Source organism: Ornithorhynchus anatinus, unplaced genomic scaffold (assembly GCF_004115215.2).
Source record: "Ornithorhynchus anatinus isolate Pmale09 unplaced genomic scaffold, mOrnAna1.pri.v4 scaffold_224_arrow_ctg1, whole genome shotgun sequence".
NCBI classification, from domain to species: Eukaryota; Metazoa; Chordata; class Mammalia; order Monotremata; family Ornithorhynchidae; genus Ornithorhynchus; species Ornithorhynchus anatinus.
The window spans coordinates 1,065,517-1,073,172 of record NW_024396724.1 but is presented as its reverse complement, the minus strand read 5'-3'; the positions used below and the strand labels follow the sequence as shown (position 1 = coordinate 1,073,172).

General features: G+C 46.2%; 1 pseudogene; it reads left to right on the top strand.

The window, feature by feature from the left end:
- Positions 4,943-5,563, top strand: ORNANAV1R-PS4104 (vomeronasal 1 receptor ornAnaV1R-ps4104 pseudogene; annotated as a pseudogene).

Genomic DNA, 7,656 nt, shown 5'->3' with positions numbered 1-7,656 from the left:
TGTGCGAAGGAATTCTCCTGCTCTCCCACTCTGACCTAAGAAGGCTCAGAGTGAGAATAGTCAGGACCTGCTGACTGAATCCGTTTAATGAAGCCTCAGTCTCACCTAAATGAAGGATTCCGTCCCCAGTGATACTGACTGAAGGGATGGGAAAGGCGAGCAATACAATCCATCAAAACAATGATATAGGTATAACTCAACAATCAACAACAGGACTACAGCGCTGACCCTTGTTTCCAAGGTTCATTTCCTTCACTCCACCGATTCACAAATCAGGGGTAATGATTGAGCAACTACCTTGTACTGAGCGTTGAAGGAAGTTCTTGAGAGAAAGCAGCAGAGTTAGGAGACACGATCCCTAGATCCTCAGGACCGGAAGCCTGGGAGGGCAAGATTGTGTCTATTAACTCTTTTGTACTCTCCCAAGTGGCTCTGGATGCAGTAATACACTTGGTAAATACCTTAAACTGATTGACTGATCCTTGCCCTCTTGGAAATCAAACATTTTTGTATTTGACTGAGCATCTACTGTTTGCAGACCACTCTGCTTAAAGCTTGGAGAAGACAGTAATGTTAGAAGACAAACTCCCTGCTCTCAAGGATTGTATATGCTATTATGCCTTGAGCACCTGCCGTGTGCAGTGCACTGTTCTAAGTGCTTGCTACAAGATGATCAATTTAGTAGTCATAGTCGCTTCCCTGAAAAAACCTTTATTCCAGTGGAGGAGTCAGACATGTAAACAAATTATACAGAGAAAAGAAAAGAGGAAAGTGAATATGTAGGTGAGTGAGTGCTTGGGTAATCAGAGTGTGAGTTTAAGTGCATAATTCTATTTTGATTTTGTGTTTACAAATGCAAAGAGAAAGAATTTGGAAAGATGGATGTGTGGGTAAGCACCTACATCCTACAGAATATGCATCTGAATGTACAGAAGTGTTAGAATTCGTGACAATGAATAAATATAATAGTGACACAAAGAAGTATGGTGGTGGGAGGTGGCGTGGTGAGGCCTGGTGAGATCAAAACTGAATCAAGGAAGGCCTCTTGGAGGAGGTGTGATTTCAGATGGGTTTTCATTAGTAGTTTTATTAATTATTATGGCATTTGTTAAGGGCTTACTATGTGCCACCCCCCTCCTCAAAATTCTCCAGCGGTTGCCTCACTATTGGCTTCAAAGCTCTTCATTACCTTGCCCCCTCCTACCTCACCTCCCTTCTCTCCTTCTACAGTCCAGTCTACACACTCCGCTCCTCTCATGCTAACCTTCTCACTGAGCCTCATTCTCGTCTGCTCCACCACCGACCCCTGGCCCATGTCCTACCTCTGTCCTGGAATGCTCTCCCTCCTCAAATCGCCAAACTAGCACACTTCCCCCCATTCAAAGCCCTACTGAAAGCTCACCTCCTCCAGGAGTCCTTCCCAGACTAAGTCCCCCGTTTCCTCACTCCCCCTCCCCTTCACATCGCCCCAACTCGACTCCCTTTGCTCTATCCAAGTCCCCTCCCCACAGCACTTGTGTATGTATCTACATATTTATAATTATAATTCTATTTATTTTTATTAAGGATGTGTTCATATCTATAATTCCATTTAGTTTACTTGTTTTGGTATCTGTTTCCCCCCTTCTAGATTGTGTGCCCGTTGCAGACAAGGAATATCTCTATTTGTTGCTGAATTGTACTTCCCAAGCACTTAATACAGTGCTCTGCACACAGTAAGTGAATAATAAGTAAGATTAAATGAACGAATGCATGAATGCCAGTACTGAACTCACTCTGGAGTGAAGCAAATTTGGTTGGACACAGTCCCTGTCCCATGTGGGAACTTGCAGTCTCAATCCCCATGTTAAAAGATGAGAGAACTGAGGCCCAGAGAAGTGAGGTAACTGGCAGAAGGTCACACAGCAGATGAGTGGAGGAGCAGGATTAGAACTTACAAACCTTCTGACCATCTAACTTCCAGGCTTGGGTTCTAGCCACTATGCCATGCTGCTTTCCTTCTGAAGAAGGGGGGAACTGTGCTCTTTGGCCGAATTGAAGGAGTAGGAACTTGGTAAGAGGTAGAGTGTGAAGCAAGAGTAGAGGTTGGAAAATTAATGGAGTTTATGATCCAAAGCTTACGTGAAGATATACTAAAGGTTGCAGAAATAGACAGGGAGAGGAGAAAACGTTCAGCTCCATTGCCTTGGTTTTACCCCTGTAGTCTTAGTGAGACCTGCCTCTGGAGTGCACCCTGAGTCCTAATTGTTCAATCACGCTTTAGGCAACATCACTTAACTCGTCCTAGATTACTAGTTTCTGCCACCATCAATCAATCATAGTGATTAAATATCTATTGTAAATTTCAGGTGCTTGTTTGGGGGAGGCAACAGGATTGGAAACTCAGTCCAGTGAGGGGTGGTCTGCATAGACTAAGCACTCAGTAAATACCAGTGATTGATCGATTGAATTTTTTGTAATAATAATAATAAGATTAACAGTAATAATAAAAAGAATTGTGATATTTGCTAAGCACTTACTATGAACCAGGCACTGTTCTAAGCGCTGGGGTGCATACAAGAAAATTAAGTTGAACCCTGTCCCTGTCCTACAAGGGGCTCAGAGTCTTAGCACCAATTTTACAGAGGAGGTAAGTGACTTGCTCAAGGTCCCACAGTAGACAAGTGGCAGAGTCGGGATAAGAACGCATGACCTTCTGACTCTCAGGTCTGTGCTTTATCTTACTATACCATGTGGCTTCTCATAAGGCCTAGTATGGGTAAGGTGGGAGCTGCCTGCCACACCAATCTCCTCCTCCCAGTTTTCTTCCCTCTCGCTGAGAAGAGTGATGAGGGTGAGACACACAGAGAAGGAAGGGGCTGGTAGGGGTTGGGACCCAGGGTTATCTGGGCCACGAGTGACCCCAGAGGGTGAGAGGTCCGGATTCGCACTAGAGACCCAAGCTTAGCTCTTGGCAGAGCTGGGCTGTGGGTGGAAGCTGGGATGTACCTGCAGCTATAGGCTGTCATGTTTCTCTTTAGAATAACAAATCTAGAACGGTCTAATCTCTTTTTATGCTTAAAGATGAAATGAACATCATTTGGTGGTCCTTTTATAAAGGGGAGTGACATTTATCTCTGGTTTCTTTGTATATTAGCTGCCTCTTTAGGCAACGTGATGCATTAAGGTCTCTGTCTTTCTCAAATTAGATGGCTGCATACCTGACTCACAACTAATTCTCTTCCTCTCTTCAAAGCCCTACTTAGAGCTCACCTCCTCCGAGAGGCCTTCCCAGACTGAGCTTCCCCTTTTCCCTCTGCTCCCTCTGCTGCCCCTCTACCCTCCCTTCACCTCCCCTCATCCAGGCTCCCTTTTCCCCCCTTTCCCCCTGCTCCTCCCCCCTACCTTCCCCTCTGCTCAGCACTGTGCTCGTCCGCTCAATTGTATATATTTTTTATTACCCTATTTATTTTGTTAATGAGATGTACATCACCTTGATTCTTTTTATTGCTATTGTTTTAATGAGATGTCCATCCCCTTGATTCTATTTATTGCTCTTGTTGTCTGTCTGCCTTCCCCGATTAGACTGTAAGCCCGTCAATGGGCAGGGGCTGTCTCTATCTGTGCCGATTTGTACATTCCAAGCGCTTAGAAACAGTGCTCTGCAACATAGTAAGCGCTCAATAAATACTATTGAATAAATGAAATGTTACTCCATGGGCATCTCCGATGGTCATTAGCAGCAGGTAATTGTGGGAAGAGATCTGGGCTCATCTTGTCCCTGATTGGTGGGCAGCAGGGAGGGGAGTTTGGGCATTTCCAAAGTTGTCTTTGACCATGCATTAGAGCTGATTAATGTTTAGGGATTCACACATTAACACGCGCGCGCACACACACACACGCACACAAACACACTCAGACACTCTGATAATGCCCTCAGGGAGGGGAGAGGTGAGAAAAGCAGCTGATAAATGTTGCCTTAGGCTTGACCTGCCTAGGTCTGACTGCCTGTAAACTGCCCTCCCAGCCAGCGTGAGCGATGAAACAGGTGAGTGGGACAAAGCCTTCTCCATCAGCATGATTTCTGGGTTTCCTTAGGAATTCTGGCAGCTTTGGACTGGGGCTCTGGTATGGGTCAGGGCTGGTCACCTCTGAAAAGCCTTCTCCCAGGGCTCCCCACTTCCCAATCCCAGAACCTTTACAGCAGAGTTCTCTCCATATTAGACTGGATCCCCTTCTGTCTCAGAAAAGAATTAGTTTTACTCTTATTAATAATAATAAGGATAATAATGATAGTATTTGTTGAGCATTTACAATGTGCCTAGTGCTGTTCTAAGCAATGGGGTAGATACAAGGTGTCAGAAGCAGTGTGCTGCCACCCTGACTGTCCTGTGAGTTAAGAATGGCTCCCAGATAGTTCCTAGCTGGTGGTGGGCACAGAGAGCTTGGGCACAAAGAGATGCCCACAGAGCACACAATTCCCTGTGCCACCACAATTCCCCCTCTTTCCTTCTGCAACATCATTCATTCACTGAATAATATTCATTGAGCACTTACTGTGTGCAGAACACTGTACTAAGCGCTTAGCCGGGCTGCAGTGACCATGACCTGGGAGAAGCTAGTCCCTGTCCCCTCTTGGCCACACTTCAAGTTGGTCATAACAGCAGTTCCACAATCCCAGAGGAGCAGAATGAGTACTATGGACAGGGACAACGAACTTCAGAGATCCCATTCTCCACATCTGCAGCCCAGAAGTTTGAAGAAACAAGAACCATAGCCTTCTCTCTTCCTATCCACCTCCTCCCCAAATGTCCTCTGCAGTCTCCCACTCTCTCTCTTCATCTGCCCCATCCCCGTTTCCTTCCTTTCAGGTCCATTGCCTCCCTTACTCTCCCTCTCCTCCTTTCCCCTTCCCAGGTGTCTGCAGGAGGCCATTTCTGCTTTGAAAAGTAAATTCAGGAGGATGGATGCTATAGAAATCTCCTTTGGAACCATAATGCTGTTACAGATCGGCATCGGAGTCTTAATGAATGCCTTCCTCCTCCTTTTTTATTCCCGTCTGGTCTCTGCTAGCCACAAACGTAGCTATTCTGACCTGATCCTTGCTCACATGGCCTTGGCTAATTCCCTGACCCTTCTCAGCAGGGGAATCCCAAACACCCTATATATTTGGGGGCTGATAAATTTCCTGGATGACATGGGGTGTAAAACCCTGATTTACCTGTACCGAGTTTCCCGTGGCCTTTCCATTTGTACCACCTGCCTCTTGAGCACTTTCCAGGCTGTCACCATCAGTCCCTCCACCTCCTGGTGGGCAGGAGTTAAAACCAAATTACCCCAATGTGTCATCCTCTCCTGCCTCCTCTCCTGGGTCATGAATCTGCTGATCGACTTTTATATACTGAAGTACGTAACAGGCCCACGGAACAGCAGAAGTGTTCAAATAGTTATGGACCTCAAGTACTGCATCAAAGTCAGTGCCGAACCGGAAACCAAACTGGCCACTGCTGTGGTACTTCCATCCCAGGATCTGTTCTTTGTGGGGCTCATGAGCGCGGCCAGTGGCTACATGGTATTCAATAATAATAATAATAATAATAATGTTGGTATTTGTTAAGCGCTTACTATGGGCCGAGCCCTATTCTAAGCGCTGGGGTAGACATTGGGGAATCAGGTTGTCCCACGTGGGGCTCACAGTCTTAATCCCCATTTTACAGATGAGGTCACTGAGGCACTGAGAAGTTAAGTGACTTGCCCACAGTCACACAGCTGACAAGTGGCCGAGCGGGGATTCGAACCCATGATCTCTGACTCCAAATCCCGTGCTCTTTCCACTGAGCCACGCTGCTTCTCGTGTATTCGTCCTTCACAGACATCACCGGCAGGTCCGGCACCTCCATGGGCCCGGCTCCTCCTTGAGGGTGATGCCTGAAGTCGAAGCGGCCAAAAGAGTCGTTGCTCTCGTCACCCTCTAAGTCCTCCTCTATGGGCGGCAAGCTGTCATGCTGAGTGTTATTATCAACATGAAAGAGAGGTCTCCTCTGCTGGTGAGAGTCCACCTACTTTTGTCATTTTCCTTCTCAGTTGTCAGTCCGTTCCTCATGATCCACAGTGACAGGAGGGTGAGTGTGTTCTGGAAAAGGGAATTCCCTGTGTCAAACACAGATCCATCATAAGCCTCCCACTTGGTCCCACTGAGATGGACTTTACTAGATTCCTGATTTGGAAAACCCCATAATGATGAAGGGGTAGTTAGAGAAGCAGTGTGGCCAGTGGAGAGAGTATGGGTGGGGAAGTCAGAAGGACCTGGGTTCTAATCCCAGCTCTGCCACTTGTCTGCCTTGTGACCCTGGGCCAATCACTTCATTTCTCTGTGCCTCAGTTACCTCATATGTAAAATGGGGATTAAAACTGGGAACTTTATATGGGAGAGGAACTGTGTCCAAACTGATTAGCTGTGTCTACCCCGGCACTTAGAACAGTGCTTTACATAGTAAGCACTTAATGAATACTATAATTACTATTATTATTATTATTATTATCATTACCAGTCTACAGTTAGAAACCATTTCAAGAATAGGTAGAGACAACAGCAATGGAGGGTGGTATAGCTTTCGTCTAACAGGAGAAATCTGCCTTTCACTACCTCCTTCTCATCACCAATTTGGAATGGCCAGTTGTGGGGAAACCATGCCAAGGTGGGAATTGAGGTTCCTGAGCATGCTGCCCCTATTCTGACTTTCCAGAAGGGCTTCCCTGCCCTTACATTCCTCCTTCCTTGAGCCCAGCCTAGGTGGACGCCACCAGGCCCTAGCTGTAATCTCGATCTCATCATCTTTAGTCACTCTAAAATCTCTTCCCTCACTAACTGTGAAATTCCTGTATCTACCCACAACCTCCTCTCCCACATACTCATTCCCTACAGTTTTCTTCTGAACTTTCACATACAATCTTTTGACCACGTACATTTTATAAAGTCAATGTGCCCCGTTTGATGCATTGAAATGCCTTCTCGTGACACATAAATTGGTGCCTTCAACACCGCCTTCTCCACTGAACTCAAGTCTCTCTCCTCCCTTCCCTCTGACGATCCTTTACCACCAAAACACAATGCTGGATTGCTTTTACAGTACCTTTACTTTGCTCCTCGGCATGAGCTGTGGGGTGCTGCTGGCTGAAATCCAGGTATTAGTTCGACTTGGTCCTTCTAAATCATCATCCTCACCCATTTTAACACTGCCCTCTCATCCATGGGACAACAATGTTTCTCCATCTTTATTGACTCCATGACCATTACTCATGCCAACTATATCAGACGTTTGATTTCCTCCTCAAAACCACTATCCCAACCCTTTCTCTTGCCACCTATTTTCTTGATGAAATTGATTTCACCAGGGGTGATCCCACTAAAGTCTCCTCTGCTCCTCTCCAGCCCCTCCCTCCTCCTGCTCCTTCTTCAACTCTCACCTTTCCCAGCAGAATCCCAAGAGATCTCCTGTCTCCTTTCAAAATTTATTACCTCCACCTATGCCTCTGACCCCATTCCATCGCATCTTTTTAAAACACCCCTCTCTCTTTCCCTCCCTCACAGCCATCTTCAACTGATCTCTTTCCAATGACTTCTTCCTCACTGCATTCAAATACGTGCATGTATCCTGTATCCTAAAAAATATCCTC